At 37.9% G+C, this 18,884-nt stretch overlaps 1 pseudogene across 1 annotated transcript; it reads left to right on the forward strand.

The window, feature by feature from the left end:
• Positions 1 to 1,365: 1,365 nt before the first annotated feature.
• Positions 1,366 to 1,768, forward strand: LOC307176193 (small ribosomal subunit protein uS10-like; annotated as a pseudogene). Its single transcript has one exon. The product of its transcript is annotated as a small ribosomal subunit protein uS10-like (transcript).
• The last annotated feature ends 17,116 nt before the right edge of the window (positions 1,769 to 18,884 follow it).

The raw sequence follows: 18,884 nt of genomic DNA on the forward strand, positions 1-18,884 counted from the left end.
AGAAAAAACATTTGACAAAATTCAACATCTATTCATGATTTAAAAAAAAATCTCTCAACAAATTGATATAGAAGAAGCATGCCTTGACATAATAAAGGCCATATATGACATGTCCACAACTAACATAGAGTTGGTGAAGGTTGAAACCTTTTCCTCTAAGATTGGGAAGAAGACAAGGTTACCCACTCTCACCACTCCTATTCAACAAGTACTGGAAGTCCTAGCCAGAAAAATCAGGCAAAAAATAAAATAAAATAAAGAGCATCAGAACTGGAAGTAAGCAAAATTATCTCTATTTTCAGATGACATGATTTTACTTGTAGAAAATCCTAAAGATGTTACAAAAAGAAAACTGTTAAAACTAATAAATGAATTTAGTAAAGTTGCAAGATGCAAAATCAACATACAAAAATCAGCTGTGTTTCTATACATTAACAATGAATTATCTAAAAAAGAAATTTTTAAAAAATCCCAATAGCATCAAAAACAATAAAATACTTAGGAATAAATTTAACTAGGGAGGTGAAAAATCTCTACATTAATAACTATAAGATGTTAATGAAAGAAATTGAAGACACAAATAAATCAAAAGATATCCTATATTCATGTATTGATACAATTGATATTGTTAAAATGTTCATAGAACCTGAAGCCACCTATAGATTCAGTGCAAGCCCTAACAAGACTCCAATATCATTTTTCACAGAAATAAAGAAAACAGAGGCAAGGAGTGGGGAGTGGGAGAACTGAGCAAAAGCGATCAAAAGGTACAAACTTCCAGTTATAAGGTTATGTACAGTGTGACAACTATCGCTAACGGTACTGTATTGTACATTTGAAAGTTGCTAAGCGAGTAGATCTTGAAAGTTCTCATCATAGGAAAAAGAATTTTGTAACTGTGTGAGATGATGAATGTTAATTAAACATTATGGTTATCATTTTGCAATACATACGTATATCAAATCATTATGTTGTATACCTTAAACTTATATCAATTATTTATTTATGTTGTACACCTTAAACTTCTCAATAAACCTGGAAAAAAAAATTTAAACTCAAAAAATATTCTTAATAAATAAATAAAAAGAAAGTAACAGGATGTTGACTTAAAGAAAATGCACAACATGAGAGTTGCGAGTTAAGTTTTATTTGGGGCAAAGTGAGGACTGCAGCCTGGGAGACAGCGTTTCAGATAACTGAGAAACTGCTCTGAGGAGACGAGGGGAGGAGCCAGGATATAGAGGAGTTTTGCAGCAAAGAGCAGGTAGTCGGAAGTCAACAGATTATTGTTAGCTCTTGGAGGAAGACGCGGTCGCCGCTGCAGCGGAGCCTCAGGCCACCCACTCATGCTCCTGACTCACCGCTGTTCGCCCTCGCTGAGGAACAAGTCGGTCAGGAAGCCGTGCCGCAGCCATGGCTTTTACAGATATCGAAAAGACTCCCGTGGAGCCCGAGGTGGCGATTCACCGGATTCGAATCACCCTCATCAGCCGCAACGTGAAGTGTTTGGAGAAGGTATGTGCTGACCTCATCAGAGGCGCAAAGGAAAAGAATCTCAAGGTGAAAGGACGGGTTCCGATGCCTACCAAGACTCTGAGAATAACTACAAGGAAAACTCCTTGTGTTGAAGGTTGACTTGGGATCGTTTCCAGATGAGGATCCACAAGCGACTTATTGACCTGCACAGTCCTCTGAGATTGTCAAGCAGATCACTTCTAACAGTATTGAGCCAGGAGTCGAGGTTGAAGTCACTATTGCAGATGCTTAAATCAACATTTTTAATAAACTGATAATCAGTTGTCAAAAAAAAAAGATTATTGTTAAATAAAGAAAACCAGATATCTCAAGTTAAGGGATTTAGTGCTTTTCTGTGTATGGGAAGATGCAAGAGTCTGGGCTCACTGAAATCATTCCTTTGATATGCACCTTAGCTATCTGGGGCCTGTATTTTCACACCCTGAGTTTCCGCTGGGCTCGCTGCAGGGAGTGGCTGCAGTCTGATGGCTGCTATTCTTTTCAGCCCTGAGTTTCCTCAGGACTCACCAGCTCATGTTGGAGGGCTGCAATCATTGGTGACTATGACATCCTTTGTTTATTGATATGGCAGGAAATATTCCATTTATAAATATTCCATTCCATTTATAAATATTCCATTTATCAAGGAAAAGATTTGAACAAGATACTTTACCAAAGAAGATACATGGAGCAAATACACGAAAAAATGCTTAATATCATTCGTTATTAGGGAAATTAATACCAAAACCACAATGAGATACCACTACATACTTATTAGATGGGCTTTAAAAACAAGATAATTACCAAATACTGCTGGAGCAAGGAAAGCATAATGATAAGTAAAAGAAGACAAACTCAAAATAATTTAAATAATACAAATCATTTCTTTTATATGACATTCTATAAAATGCAAAACTAGAAGGACAGAAATCATATCAGTGGTGTGTAGGGACTGGAGTGAGGAGAAGGACTTATCTACAAAGGGAGTTGAAGGAAACTTTTGGGATGATGGAGATGTTCTCTATCTTAATTGTAGAGGCAATTACATGACTATGTAAGTTTGTCAAAATTCATTGAACTGTACACCAAAGAAGGGTGAATTTTACTATATGTAAATTATATCTCAATAAACCAAAGGAACAAGCATCACAATAAATCCAAAATTAATTGCATATAAATCATCTTGTGAATCATTATTTTAATGAAATTACTCAAATTGAATCAGGGCAAAATTCAGTGCATTATTTGAATTTTTGAAATGTTTTAGTGATAACTTTTCAGATTTATAGAATACATACTTCTAAAGTATTCACCACAGTTGTTAAAAGGTGAGGCATCATTTAGTATTACTGTCATTGATCAGCATCTATGGTAATTGCCTGTGACACATTAGCATTCATTATGCAAGAAGCATTTCTTGAGTATTACTAGCCTACAGGCCTAAAAAGACTCATTTCTCTTCAGTTCTGGGCCAGTAGGATATGCTTCAGTCTTCTTCAATAAACTTTTATAAGGTACGATCAGATGAGACCAAATCTAAGAAAAGTAACTTCAAGCGTAGTTTCAGCTGGTCCATAATGGTAGAGTTGTTTAATATTAGAAAATAAAGCCATACAGTACGGCAGTATTACAGACTGTAATTACTACGCTTAGAATGAATGAAACTTATCAAAGACATTTTAAGTTGCCTAGATATCATAACTCTCAGGTTACCCAAAAGCAAAATGCTAGGGCTTCCCTGGTGGCGCAGTGGTTGAGAGTCCGCCTGCTGATTCAGGGGACACAGGTTCGTGCCCCGGTCCGGGAAGATCCCACATGCTGCAGAGTGGCTGGGCCCACAAGCAATGGCTGCACGTCCGGAGCCTGTGCTCCGCAACGAGAGAGGCCACAACAGTGAGAGGCCCACGTACCGCAAAAAAAAAAAAAAAAAAAGCAAAATGCTAAAAATATACTGTAAGATCTAAGAACATTATGTTAATAGTGAATGGGAGCAAATTACATATGTGAAATTTTTTGTCATAATCTCTACCCTAGGTTTTAGTTCCACCTATACATTACATTTTCCCTACTTCTCATCTCCATGTTTGAAATAATCAAATAACCCTGTAATTTCCATGTGCTCTTGCTGCAAATATGAACTCACCAATGCTTCAGGAGTCCCCGAAAGACAAGCAATCTATATAGAATTGTTTTCATGGGCATGCCACTTATGTAGTCACACAGGTCCCCGGTTTAGAAGGACCTACATTTGGTGTGATGCTCTGCTATTGCTGTCTGGAAATTCTTAGTAATTTTTGAACAAGGGCCCCACATTGTCAGTTTGTACTGGTCCCCGCAAATTATGTAACTGGTCCAACTTTATAAATACCAAAACTGACATGAGGATTCTAAGTTACTCTTTACACAGAGTCACTTGGGTCATGCATTTGACTAAAAACTAACCAAATTTATCTTGAAACACTTTAGTTAAGAAACTACAGCTGGAAAACTGGCAAGTTGAGGTCATACAATGTCTAGGAACTTCTGGTAAGATAGACATGTTGCAAGGACAATTCATTTGTCTGAGACTTTGGGACATCCATTTTCTGCTCTAGTTAAAATAGGGTATAAAGAAAACTAGATAGATTTTCCTCTCATGTAATCAACTGTTGTTGTAAGGAAGCTCATATTTACACTTGGTGTTACCGAAGTTTTCATTTTAATGTTTGGTCAGTTCTTCCTCCTAAAAGGTTTCATATATTCATTCACTTATTCATTCATTCAATAAATATCTGATGAGTGCCTACTATGCACCAGGCACTGTGTTTAACACTAGACAGAAAATAGAAAAACAAAACAATAAAACAGTGTTCTTCCCTCTTGAAACTTAAAGTCACCGAATTAGTCACGCCCTCTCTTCCCAATTATAATTTTGTTACATTTTCTCTCAGACATTGATTTTTAATCTGTGAATCTGGGAGAACAATATGCTACATACCAACTTTTTCAATAGCAAAATAATATAAGCGTCTGTGCCTTTTAAAATGTCAGATTTTAGGGCTTCCCTGGTGGCGCAGTGGTTGAGAGTCCACCTGCCAATGCAGGGGACGTGGGTTCGTGCCCCGGTCCGGGAAGATCCCACATGCCGCGGAGCGGCTAGGCCCATGAGCCACGGTCGCTGAGCCTGCGCGTCTGGAGCCTGTGCTCCACAACGGGAGAGGCCACAACAGTGAGAGGCCCGCGTACCACAAAAAAATAATAATAAGTCAGATTTTACTATTTAATAATGAAAGTTGGCTTTTAAAAAAAGTGCCTGGGCCATGTGTAAGGTATCCAGTAAACGGTTAGCATTGCTACTAATATAAACCATGTCACCAATCTTCCCTTCGTACTAAGTGGCAAGAGCTATGATGGTCAGCCTCAAAGCTGGCTTCCAGCCCAGTCAGCCCCTGCAGCCGGCAGGGCCCAAGGCAGCAGTGTGTTTTTTAAGTGGGCTAAAAAGCATTTGGCTTGAATCTCAAATGCTGAGTCTTTCTGCAAGATAGCATATACGTAACCCAAGTGCTTTGGAGGGGAGCTGATTTTAAAAGCATTAGAGCAAGGGAGCCTTCTCTTAATCATGGTCCAAACGAAAACCAGTTGGTCCCCTACAATCTTTCTTCATCCTCAGTGGCGTAGCTAGGGCTCTTTGGTTCTAGAAGAGCATCTCTCTCATGCATTAGCCATAACACAAAGCAACAGATGCCTAGTACCTACTTCCATACCAGCTCCTGGGCTGAGGAAGTGACAACTGGTTGGAATTAAGCTGAATCTGGAAACATCCTGGGGTTCATTTTTATTTGAGGTTACAAAATCAACAAGTGCGATATTCTGGGCTTGGCAAAACAGAGCAATGTAAAGGTATCAAATGGCACTCATATATTTGGACATGATTGAAGGGTCATATCCCTCGACAGCTTGGCAGGGGTGAATTTAGTTCCTGTAAAGCATACAGAGGGTTTTATTCCTCCCCTCAAAGAAAATGTGTTATTTTGTGTGCTCAGACTATCACCTCCTCCCTTGCTTTCTTAGAGAACGTCTATTTCTGGTGGGAGCTGCCAATTTACTATCCCTCAATCTCACCCCACAGGTGGACACGTGACCAATACGAGCCAATCAGAATCTTCCTCCAGATTTCTCACGAGATCTGGAGGGAATGGGCTTCCCTTCCTCTAAGGTCGCTAGACTGTAAGAATATAGGATCTTGGATTCCTGGAGTCTCATGAAGTCCGTCAGCTGGAGAGAACAAGGCTAAAAGCAGAGTGAAGCAGAAATGAGAGATGATGAGGGAACCCTGGTTTTCCTGATAGACCAAATCCTGTAGCGGCCAGTCTCTCCTTTGCTCAGCCCATCATTTCAGTGCATAAACTAGGGCGTCTCTCTTTTATGTTTTACTTTGTTTATGCTAGTTCAAATTGGATTTCTGGCACTTTCAAGGAAAAGAGTTCTGATCAATTCACTACCTACTCGGAAGGCTGCATTTTTACAACCTGCTGGACATCAAGTAAATTCAAATAATATCCAGGAGGATGAGAGGGAGCCAGATTTTCCAACTCAAGGAAGCCTACTTCTAGCCAATCAATTTCTTTATGGCTTGTCAGATTCATAGCACCAAATTTATGGAAGCAATTTATTAGAACCTAAGGTTCTTTTCTGTGCAGAGTGGATCTGTCAATCAAGGTCCACGTGCTGACAGTCGGACAGGAGAGGATGAGGGGTGGGGAGAGAGGAGGCAAGGCATAACCAAGGGCCCTGCTCAAAGCCAGAACTTGGCCTATCATACAACTAACAAAATGAAAGTGTGACTAGGTCCATGAGCTTCCATTTAAGTTACTAGTTGTTTCGCTTCTCTAACAACTGGCTCTGTGGGTTAAGACTCATATTTCTGCAAATCATTACTATCTACCCAAAGGTAGAGATCAGATTAAATGAATGTCATCTAGCTGGAAAGAGTTCCAAAGTCAAGTTACCAATTTCTTCCCCCATCCCACCCATTATGTCTTCTCTTCCCACTCTACCCACATTTTCATTTATGTACCTCTACTGTTCATTCATTCATTTATTTCATGAACATTTCTAATAATCTCCATATGCCTGCCATCATGATTTAAAACATGACTCTCCCCTGATTAAAACCCTTCAATGGATTTCTGATTAAAAATGAGGGAACTGGGCTTCCCTGGTGGCACAGTGGTTGAGAGTCCGCCTGCCGATGTGGGGGACACGGGTTCATGCCCCAGTCCGGGAGGATCCCACATGCCGCGGAGCAGCTGGGCCTGTGAGCTATGGCCGCTGAGCCTGCACGTCCGGAGCCTGTGCTCTGCAATGGGAGAGGCCACAACAGTGAGAGGCCCGTGTACCACACACACAAAAAAATGAGGGAACTAAAGCTGATCACATGATTCTCTGTTATAACTCTTAACAAAAATGAGGGCCAGTGTGTAAGGTAAACATCAACACCAACCAAGCAAACAAAGGGGGAAAACCTACAGCTATAATTATCAAAAACTAAAAGCTGAAGAAACAATATTCTGACACAAAATGTGCCCAAGTCTCCCAGAGATAGTACTGGTGATTTAATAAAATCTTGAAAATTTCTACTGATACTCCTGATATGAGTAGGAAATTTCTACTGATACTGCTGATGTGAGGAGGAAAGGAATTTCTACTGATGTGAGGAGGAAAAGTGCTTGTTGAGGAGATAATGGTAAGAAGTAAATAAACAAGGCTGGGGCTTCCCTGGTGGCGCAGTGGTTGAGAGTCCGCCTGTCTATGCAGGGGACACGGGTTCATGCCCCGGTCCGGGAAGATCCCACATGCTGCGGAGTGGCTGGGCCCATGAGCCATGGCCGCTGAGCCTGCACATCCGGAGCCTGTGCTCTGCAACAGGAGAGGCCCGCGTACCACAAAAAAAAAAAAAAAAAAAAAACCTGGGTAAATAAACAAGGCTGTCTCTCTTTGGTGGGAATGAAGACTCTAGGACTCTACACTAGATTGGGGGAAATATTCCAAAGACCAAAGGTATTTCCTCAATGAAAGAGGATACACCTACAACTAGATACAATGAATAGAGTGATGAAAAAAGAATGAGTCAAAATAATTCATCTATAATATATCAGTGCAAAAAAATCTGAACTGAACTCCCTGTGTTGAACATGATCAAGATGAAAACACGGTGTGGTAACCATGAAAACATATTACAAAGAGGAAAGAAATGAAAGGAAGCAACACAACAGGCAAGATAGGTGAAGAACCTAGCTTGCACAAAAACATAACCACGGAAGAGAAGAGAGTTCCTCATGAGCACTTTAGTCTATATAATACTTTCATAGGTGTGATAATTCAATAAGACAAGGTGAATAAGAAGAAAGGGAGACTGCAAGGTTAAGAAAATAAATTGAAGACCAATTCAGCTGAATATCAAATTACTAGCCGAAAAATAAAAAGCTTTGGGTAATCCCAGGAAATGCAGAGGAAAAGGGCAGAGATTAAAACAATAACAGTAAAATATATAAAAATGACAAAGATAACTCAGAATAAAGACAAGTTTTTGGTGTCCCTTAGGTACAGAATCCAAAATATGGAAGAGAAAATCACTCAAAGATTATGAGAAGAAAAATTTCCCCCCAAATGAAGAAAACCTTGAGTCTGCAGATTAAGAAATATACACCATGTTGTGGATATACCTAGTTTGTCCATCTGATATCCACTTCCCTTCCCCCTTCCTAAGAACAACAAGTTTTCATTTAGATATCCACCCTTCCTCCACATGACTCCTGTGCTTTGGTGCCCAATGCCAAGGGTTGGTTCTGATTGGTTTAGACCAATCTTGCAAATTCCACTGCCCTGGCCTCAGGTGTTGATTCAGGTCTGGGCATGGGAACTAAATACGTCAAATCAGGTAAATTTTAGGATTTTTGCTTGGAATGTTGAAGAAAAATTACTCTATATTTCAGGGAATATGAACTCTAGGAGAATTTTTAGAAATATTTCTTATAGTGAGTCTACCATAAATGTGTGTGTATGTATATACATACATACATACATATATACGTATGTATGTACATATATTAATATATACAGCAATTCTTTCATTTCACTTCACTTTCTCTCCTGATAAATTTAGTATATGTTAAATTAAATCTTTATATTTCAAAATAAATTGGGAACTTGCTGGAAATCCATGCTGTAGGATACCGGAGAAAGCTATTCACAGGTAGGTGTAACATTGACAGCAGTCCACTGCAAGACTTCTCAAGGTGGGTGTGCAGGGTGGGAGTATGTGGAATAGCTGCTGGTAGCTGGGTGCTGCTGCTACCCAGCACTGCAGGAATATGGCCCTGGAGAAGCTACCAGCACTGCAACAGCCCAATGCCAGAGAACATCTGCCAAAAAACCACCAGAACCAGGAAGCAAAACTCTTCTCCTCCAGTGACTGCCCAGAACCATCTACTGACAAAGCTTTAGGACCAGCTAGCAAAGGAAAATGTTTAAAGGGTCCAGATCAATTTTCACACAAAGGAAAATGTTTAAAGGGTCCAGATCAATTTTCACAGAACAATCTAAAAGAGTGAATTTGGAGCTAAGGGGCAATAAATTGATCACCCACAGTAAAATTTAGTGTTATTTTGTGCATTTAAAATTTTTTACATATATATAATCTCATGTCACTATTATTGTCTTTCTCTTTTTAAATCATCTTTAAAATAATTTTATCCATGCTATTAATGGTAAATACAGTTCATTCAATTTGCTTTATGCAACACAGAGTTATTAAGGGGATACAGGTTCAGTATTATTATATTTTCCTAGTGAATTGTTCCTTATACCTTTACCATTGTATAAGGACCTCTTTTTTCATAATAATGCTTTGTGTCTTGATATTTATTTGGTCTGACAGCAATATTACTACTATAATGTTGCTTTGTGTTTGTGAGAGTGTATGTTGTGTTTTTAATGTTTAGTATTAGATATTAGTATATCTTTCCCTATCCCTTTGCTGTCAAATTTGTGTTATATATTTGTATTTTTCTGTAAGCTACATATAGCTGGATATTTTAAATCCAATATGAGAATCTCTGGTGAATTCGAAATGTTTTCAGTTATTAGGATAACTGATAGATTTGAATTTATTTCTACTATCTTATTTTGCTTTATATTTACTTTCCTTTTCTATTTTAAATCGGTGTTTTCCCCTATTTCTCTTTTCCTGCTTTCTGTTAGACTGCACTCCAACCAATCATTACAATCCTTTCCAATGATCTCCTCATCTTTCATTTAATTGTAGTATAATATTTAAATTCTACCTTTGTTGTTAAATCTCCTTCCAAATTAGTCATTTTTATTATTATTTTAACAGGTTATTTACTTTATAGATAATAAAGTAAGAAGATGCTTATTTATATTTACCCATGATTATGAGTTTCTTTATCATTGCTCTGGCATCCAGACCTTCCGTTCTGAGTTTGGTTCTTTTCCTTAAATACATCCCTTAATTAGTTCTTTCAGTAAGAATAAGTACTTGGTAAATTCTCACACCATTGCTTGAAATTTTTCTTTACTTTAACCTCACTTCTTAAAAAATTATCAAAGTAAATATAGAATTTTAGGTTGATTTTTTGAGTCAGTACTTTGAAGATGGTATTCCACAGTCCTCCAGCTAACATTGCCAATAGGTCTGCTGTCAGACATTTTTTTTTTTCTTGGAAGAGAACCTGTTTTCTGTGTTCATAAGTAAGGTATTATATTATTCATGAGTATTCTGAACTTTCAGAACAATGCACCTATGTACTGATTTATTTTTATTTATATTTCCCAAAGATTCAGCATACGCAGTTGTGTGCTGGACTCAGCTCAGACCAGCTCACAAAAGCCGGTTATGCATATTTCTTTCCAATACCACATTCAATGAAGAAACTCAAATTCAGCTGGTAATTCACCTAAATTCAGCTGGTAACCTGAAAGCAGCCATGATGACAGTATTTACAGCACAGCAGCCACCAAACACTATAAATCAGTGCTAACTTTATCTTGGCAACTGGTTGTGAAACATTTATCAGTATACTAATGAGTATATAGTTCTTCAAATTAAGAGCTGGTGTGTTTTTTTTATCTGTTTGGAAAATTTTAACCCATTACCTCTTCAAGTATTTCCCCTTCTCCATTGTCTCTCTTCTTCTGTTTTCTATATCTCTTAAACTCTTGTCCATTTTTTCCACCTCTGTATATCTCTCTCTCTCTGCTGCATTCCAGGTAATTTTCTCAGCCCTATCTTCAAAGTCACTAATTATTTCTTCAGCTGTATATAATATAATCCAGTGTTTAACTCATCCATAGGGATACCAATAACATGTCTACATTTCTAGAAGCTCTATTTGTTCTTCAAACCTATCTCTTCACAGTGTGCTGTTCTCTCCTTATAATTTCCAGTTTTTCTTTTATCACTTTAGCCATTTGAAGCATAGTTATTTTATACTCTTTGTTAGATTGCTCTATTACATCAAGTTCATGGGAATAGTAGTTTTCCTATTTATAGTGTCTACTGACTCTTGTGATAGATTATTTCCCCATCGAATTATAAGGTTTAATTGTTTCCCCCACCTTCCTTCTTCTACCCCCAAAATACCTGTGCACTCTGAGGTGTAAAAGTCTTGCTACAAAATCATTTTACTTTTGCTTTTGGTCTGGAATTAGTTTTGATATTTGTTTCTCAGCTTGGACATTCCAGCATTAAATCAGTGATGTAAATTCCAACTTCACATGATTTTTGGTGTCCAAGGGCTTTAATTCCTCTCTTATCTTCCCATCGAAAATTCCAAAAAATAACAAACTTTCTAGTCACCCTACTTGAACCAGTAAGTAGGTTTTTGCTCCTTTTACCAAGAAAGCAGCCTTTTCTTTCCAGGATCCCAGCTTTAAGTAGATATCTCTGCCTCACTCGGGCCCAATGCCATATTTCCCATGTTTACATGGGCAATATAACCTCAGTCTCTAATACCCTTATCCAATCTAATATCTTCCAAAACCATCACAGTGTCTGCTCAAAAGTTTACTGTTCAAACCTAACACTGCCTTTATTTCTGACATGTCATCATGCCAGAAGTTATCTTTTTTCAAATCAATTTATATATTTAGATTTTATTCTTATACATTGTATCTAGCATGTTCATGGTTTCATAGCTGTGGAATTGAAGAGTGGGTGGAGTTTGTTAGTTAAAAAGTATTTCTCTCTTTTAAACTATTTGTATGTGCACATAGAAAGCAGTCTAGAGCAATGTTCACCTAATGGTAATGATTGTTATTTCCAGAAATTCAGATTCATTGATTTTTTTAACTTTCTTTGTATAGGTGCAAATTGTTCGGATATTTCAATAATTACCCTGTCTCATTTTTAACTGGAATAAAATAGTTATAAAATAAATGTTAGTGTCTCCTATGTCTTTTGAACAAAGAACAATCTCCTTAGCCTGTTGACCAAGGACATTCATGATCTGACCTCATCCTACCTGTCTAGACCCATTTCACAACAGTCTCCCCATATTCCCTACCCTCTGGTTCACTTGACAACACAACATTTCCCACACATGTCTCTTTTGTCACATTCTTATGACTTCATTGAGGCCCCTCTCCCTGTAAAAATCTTCTCAGCATGTCCTCATGTTCTCAGCAGGTCCCAGTATTACTCAACCTTCAAACCACTTCTTTTCAAAAACCTCTTCATAACCCTTTACTTCCTCTTTTAGTCTTCCCCAGTCCTTAAAATACAACATTTTCCATATTGAATCACTTTTATTTATCTGTCTGTTGACCCCTTTAGAGAAAGGTGAGGACTACATCTAATATTTTAAATATGCCTCGTTTATCCAGTAAATGAGTTCATGAATAAATAAATGAAATGAATGTTCACAACTTGCTGAGTTAAAAGCCGGCTTCTTGGAGATTTCACTCTGGGTGAGCTGCAGGTTCATGAGATGCCAGATAAGTTTTTGTGATTCCCTGTGTCCTCTGGGTGGTAGTCAATTGGGATATTTTGGTAGCCCTGGGTAGCTGTTGAGAAGTCTGTAGGGAAAGAATGGCCAATGGTATTCTGTAATGCCTTACATGTGAATTGCCATTAGTGGTCATAGCACTTTTTGTTTTTTAATTTTTATTAGAGTACAGTTGATTTACAATGTTGTGTTAGTTTTTGCTGAACAGCAAAGTGAATCAGTTATACATATACATATATCCACTCCTTTTTAGACTCTTTTCCCATGTAGGTCATTACAGAGTATTGAGTAGAGTCCCCTGTGCTATACAGTAGGTCCTTATTAGTTATCTATTTTATATATAGTATTGTGTATATGTCAATCCCAATCTCCCAATTTATAGCACTTTGATAAACAACATTTCACTTGATCCATTGAGATAACTGGGAAAATAGTCATGTGCCCAGTTTGTAAATGAGAAAACTGATGTTTAGAGCATTGATGACTTATCCAGAGATTCAGGGAAACAACTTTGACCTAGGTGTTCTGTTGCCAAGTCCAGTGATCTGTGTTTCGTCTCTTTTACCATCAGCCTCTACAGCTCTACAGGTATTCCTGGACCCCACTGTGGTAGGAGTTAAAATGTCAGCTATGACACTGTGATGGTGAGAAAGCCAGGCTCAGACCTACATTCTAACACCAGCTTTCTCCCTAAATTGCTGGGTGGCCTTCATGTCACCCCTCTGGCCTTGAGCATTTTCATGTGCAGATATAATTTCTTCATCTCCAAAATGAAGAGGATCTCTAAGGTCCTTACTCTTGACAGTTTCATGAGCCTAAGTGTCTATGAGAATATGATGAAGGAAGTATGCCTAATTCAAGTTCTAGGCCTATTTCCAGCCACCTTTCTTGATGTTTTCCGACCCAGGCTTAGCACCAGTGCCTGGAGTGCTGCCATCACCTGAATCTTTGAACCTAGTCACTTCATGCTCTGTTCTTTTCACCATGATTCTTTCTTGACCTTAGACTGTCCTTTCTTTTTAGAAGCCAAAAGGAGCAGTTATGTAACTGAGAACAGCTAGAGTTAACCAAAAATTGCAATAGCAATTTAAGACACCCCACAAAAAAAGAAAACTAAATTCACCAAGCGCAGTGTACAAACCTAACACAAACACAGCCCACCTGCTTTCTATTTTCCCTGCCTCCTCACACACCAATTCTTTAGTCAAAGCTTTATTATTTCATTACTCAGCATATTTTCAATAAAGGCAAAAAGATTCACTCTAATTGTTCAACTGAAAAAGGGTCTTTTTTACTGAGATTTTTTTTCCCCTTCTTGTTTTGTTTTCATCACACCTCAACACCTTGTAGGTTATTATGAGAGATATTAAGTGAGCCTTTTTTCTTATGGAACCATGAGACAATCAATTTTATAAAATAGTCAGAAAGCGATGTTCTGAAAGAGGAAGAGGAACTAATATCTATCACTTAAAATTACTTACAATGCTTCCTTTAGTATGAAATAAATGTGTTAAATCAAAATGCTACTAAAACTTAAAAGGCCAAACAGGGAGACACAAATCCACATGAGTTTATTTGCCATCTTCATCCAGGGTGAGCTGGAACTGACTGGCTTTGATTCTACATAATTGTTTTTGAATTTTATCTTATATAAAAGAAATTAGTGGGGCACTTTCTTCAAGTAAAGAAAATAAACATGTCCCTGATATCAGGGCAGAGAGTTAGAACAGAGCTAGGTTCTGCCATAGAGAAAGTTCCTACAGCTGACAAATAAAAAACTCACCAGGACTGACTAGCTGGAGTTGACCTATAGATATGGCATGGAGCCGAAGAAGGAAAGCTGAGTAAAACTGCTCAGTTTGTTTTACTTTTCTGGTGAAATGACCATGTGTTTCCAAATAGTCCCAAAGCTTGTCTTTAACGGCCATTACTCCACTGTACTGGCATGTCGCTGAGGGCTTTGCTTATTCCCTAATTATCAAAAAGAGCTGCTGGAATTCATTAAGAAATTATAAGTAATATCCCAAGTACCTTCAAAACCAAGTTTGGAAATATCCTTAAATCTTGCCTCAATGGTAGACTCCCTTGGTTTACTCTGAAACAGACTAGAAATTGAAAATACTGAAACCACCTGAGCCAAAGATGAGGCAGCCAGTTATTTTCCAGTAATTGTTGTTCCCATGGCTTATTTAAAAGTCCTTCAAATGAGTATACAAGAACAAATCAAACCATTTTCAATAATCTACAAGTTATGCACAGCTATTTAACTAACTTGAATAATATGGTAGAAGCATAAGCCTCTTAGATATTGTAGAAAATGAATGCCCTCTATTTTGAATTGGTGTGGAAAGTGAAATGTGTAAAAAGTAGGTAAAGAATATACATTTAAGACTCAGAGATTCTTTATTTTGTTATCATTGTTTTGTTTTGTTTTGGTTTTGGTTTGCTTTTTCAGTGAAAGTCTGAATTTTTTTTATTCTATTTTGTATTCTGTCAGCATACTTTGCAATCAAATTTCATTACAGTCCTTGAAAATATTTGTTAAAGGACCTAAGTGTCTTACTTTCTAGTTTTTCTTAGAGTATGTACTAGTAGTATCTTAACCATGTAGCTACTGAAAAAAGTCTGCTTATTAAATACCAGGTCCACTTTTGGTTCTGTTTTGAGTTTAGAAAATAAATCTGAAAAATTAAATCTTAATAAATTTTCAACTTTTAAATATATATTTTTTAAATATTAAACTCAAATTTTAAATCACCTAATCCTCGAAAATGTGCAGATGTATAATTTTTTCTAATCTTACCCTAGAGCAAAAGATTCATGGTATTTTTTTTATGTATATGTAAGACTCAGAGATTCTTAATTAATTTTTTTCACTATTAATTGAACTACTTAGTAATCCAAGTCAAATCCTACGGCAGCAAGTGCTATTACAACAACCATTTCACTCTGGTAAAAATACTTCTCAACACTGGCTAAAGCCCAGTAAAATTCAATGTCACATTCCAGTAGAATTTGCATTCAAACAACCTCTAAACTTGGTTATAATGGACTCTGACATTATTGTGTCCCATTTTGCTTCCTTGAAGGTTGATATTTTTCAGGCAATATAAAGAACTATTTTTCTTCTTTATTTTTTATATCATCTATTGAGTCTTTGATATGCCTCAGGCACAACTTTAAATACATCGTCTTATTTAGTTATCACAACAACCCTTTGAACAGAAACTGTTATTTATGCCTGAGTATACTCATATATATGCAGAAGGAAATGAGACGTGGAGAAATTAAACTTTTTTGCAGTCAATCATGCAGCTGGTAAGTGATGGAGTCCACATTTGACCTCAGAGAGTCTGATTCAAAGCCCACACTTTTCACAGATTTGTTACCCAGCTCCCACCCCTTACCCCCCACATATACTGTTTTCCTCTATCTCAGCGTCTTGTAGCAGTTGTGATTTTTAATGTTATCTAAGATTATACTCCACAATTTATGTCCATTGTAAGCTTTCTTCCTTATACCATAATCAGCCTCACCAATATACAACCAGAAAGCATCACAAACACTTGAAACACACACATACATATATACTACATATACTTTATATCTATCTATATATATATTATCTATCTATATTTGTATCTATCTCTCTATGCAAGGGTAAGGGTAGGGGGGCAGACAGAGAGGTAGAGAGAGAGAAAAAAGAAAGATTGACTCGCCAGACGCAAAGTGACAAGATAATATTAAGCAGAGGCAAAGGCAAGCTCCTACATTTACGTCAGGAACTCTTCTAGACCTTATGTCCTCAGCACATAGTAAATGCTTAATAAATATTTGTGGAATGACTGAGGGAGAGAGTGAGTGAATGGTAAGTGACGCTAATAGAAGGGCAGACATGGTTTCACGTGTATGAAGACTCAGTGGTCCTCACTGACACTAAGGTTGACATGAGCAAGTGAGTAGATGTGACCACCTACCAGCTGTGGTGCAGTACAGCCTGTATTTACAGAAGCCTCCATCTCAGCATGGAAGTATTAGTCCTGACCTCCTGTGTTGTCCAATGCTGTGGGCACCTGAATGGTGAGCAGCTCAGAAAAGGATGTGGGTCACGGTTAGAGTGTTGGAGAAGTCCTGCCATAGAAAAAGAAGCCTCATGGAAACCTAACGTTTTCAGACATTGCAAGGCTGTTTAGGGAAGGGGATTAGATTGGTTATGTGTGATCTGAAGGTATTCAGCCAGGAACAACAAGTAGAAGCCACAGAGAAGCAGATTTGTATTCAGAGTTAGAGAGAACAGGCGCTCTCCATCTCTCCCACTGATTGTGCCCTCCTCCTTTCTCACCACCTCCCAATTCAGAGCATCTTTCAAAGTCCAGAACAAGTTCTAGCTCCTTGGAGATGTTTCCTCCTCCAGCAAGAATGAAATTCAATGACTTCTCCCATCTAGAAGCCTCTACTTCACCATCTCCCCCAAATGACAGCATTGTCTTGGCCTCTTCTCTTGTTCACTCAATGCTCTGATAAGTGATAAGAATACAAAGATGAATAAAACTAGGTTATGGGTACTTAGTGTGGAGAGGAAGACGGAGGAGTTAAAAAAAAAACCCATGACAACATACTTTGTGCAACAGAACTATGCACTGAGTATTGCTGGTTCTTGGAAGATAGACATCCAAATAAATCTGAGGAATCAGAGAAAATATCCCAGGCAGATGAGGTTTACTTGTTGTCTCCTGAGCTGTATCTGAAGAAAGTTTGGAAACTAACTAGGTAAAGAAGTGGGAAAGGGGGCTCCAAGCACAGGGAGCAGCTAAGGATCCAAGGAAATGTGTTCTACATGACTAGAGGATGTCAGTGCCAGTTAGGAACTTCCTACAGCAAGGATCTTATTTCCTTAATGTTTACACTCTTCCAGTACACACTTCTCAACACATGTGATTTAACTGTCACTAATAATTGCTTATTAGACTAGAATAAATATCATAAGCAAGAAGGGACTGTGGTGTTCTCTGATCTTCATACTCAGATTGACAAGAGCAGGGCTAGAATAGTCAGGTGTAGTTGATTGAGGACCACCATTTATAAAAATCTAGACAGTTCTTGTGGCATAACAGAAAGAGCTAAGCTCTGCAGTCAAACCAATCTGGGTTTGAAGCCCAGCTCTGTGACCACAGAAATACCACATCTCTTTTGAGCCTCAGTTTTCTCATCCTAAGACAGAGCTAACAGTATGTATAATACCTCATAGACCTGCTGTGTAGTTTAAATGAGATAATAAAAGTAAAGCCCAAGAAAGCTGCCTGTTAATATTAAGTGACCCATAAATCATAGATCTCATTAAGAGTCAGAAGAGAGTCTCTGAATTGAAGATTAAGAAGTTGGAGAATGATTTTACTAGCATTGTCACGGGCCAAACTGATATCCATTTTACACCTAATAAAGAAAAAGAGGCATAGTGATTATTGAACCTTGTTAGGACATGAGGCTCAGATTAGAGTTACCTGGCTCAGTTACCAGTGCAAATTTGTCATTACCACAGGTAGTATTTTTTGCTGACCCTGCCCTCCTTGGTTGGGTGACCTTACCATAAAGTGTGCTGAGAAGCCTGTGCTGTCTGAAGGAGCAGCTGTCATCATTCATTCCATAACTGAACAAGTTAGAAAGTATTCTTAGCTAAAACTGGCTATTTCCTTAAAATTATAATAAAAGGTAGAATGCCAGGAAAAATGGAATCTAACTGAACATACTGCTATGGTGACAGTATTTAAGTGTGAGAAGGAACTAATAATAAAAGGGAAAGTCAACCAACAATGTTCACATGACGCTGAATGATAGTGGTCGGTCAGAAACCAGAATATTTGCTTGAGCAAGGGACATTTGTTCAGAAACTTCCAGATAGCAAATTTTTCATTCTGTGATGCTCGTCAAGTTTGGGTCTGTCTTAAATTAGCCAGACATGGTAAGCATGGGGAGGATCCCCACGTGAGCAGTCCCCAGATAAAAGCCTCTCATTTAATCACTTTTCTTTTCATGAAGGGCCCCGAGTTTAACAAAGTTAAAATGGAGCTTATTATTCTGATATGCAACTCATACCTTTCCAATCTCATCCCTGCTCAAGCTTGGTTTCAGATAACTTTATCCATTACCTCTCTTACTTGTATGCTTGTCCGTCTTGCTATACCTCCAGATAAATTAAAAAGACTTCCATTCTCTACCTCAGTCTTTGTCTGAATTATACTGTATTCACTAAGCCAAATTGCTTTTCTCATCTACCAAGCCACTAACTGCTTTTTACCTAACCCAGACCAAGGCACCTACATCATGGAAGTTTCCCACACATCACCCACCAGAACAATCCCGGCC

Source organism: Stenella coeruleoalba, assembly GCF_951394435.1.
Source record: "Stenella coeruleoalba genome assembly, chromosome: 17".
NCBI lineage: Eukaryota > Metazoa > Chordata > Mammalia > Artiodactyla > Delphinidae > Stenella > Stenella coeruleoalba.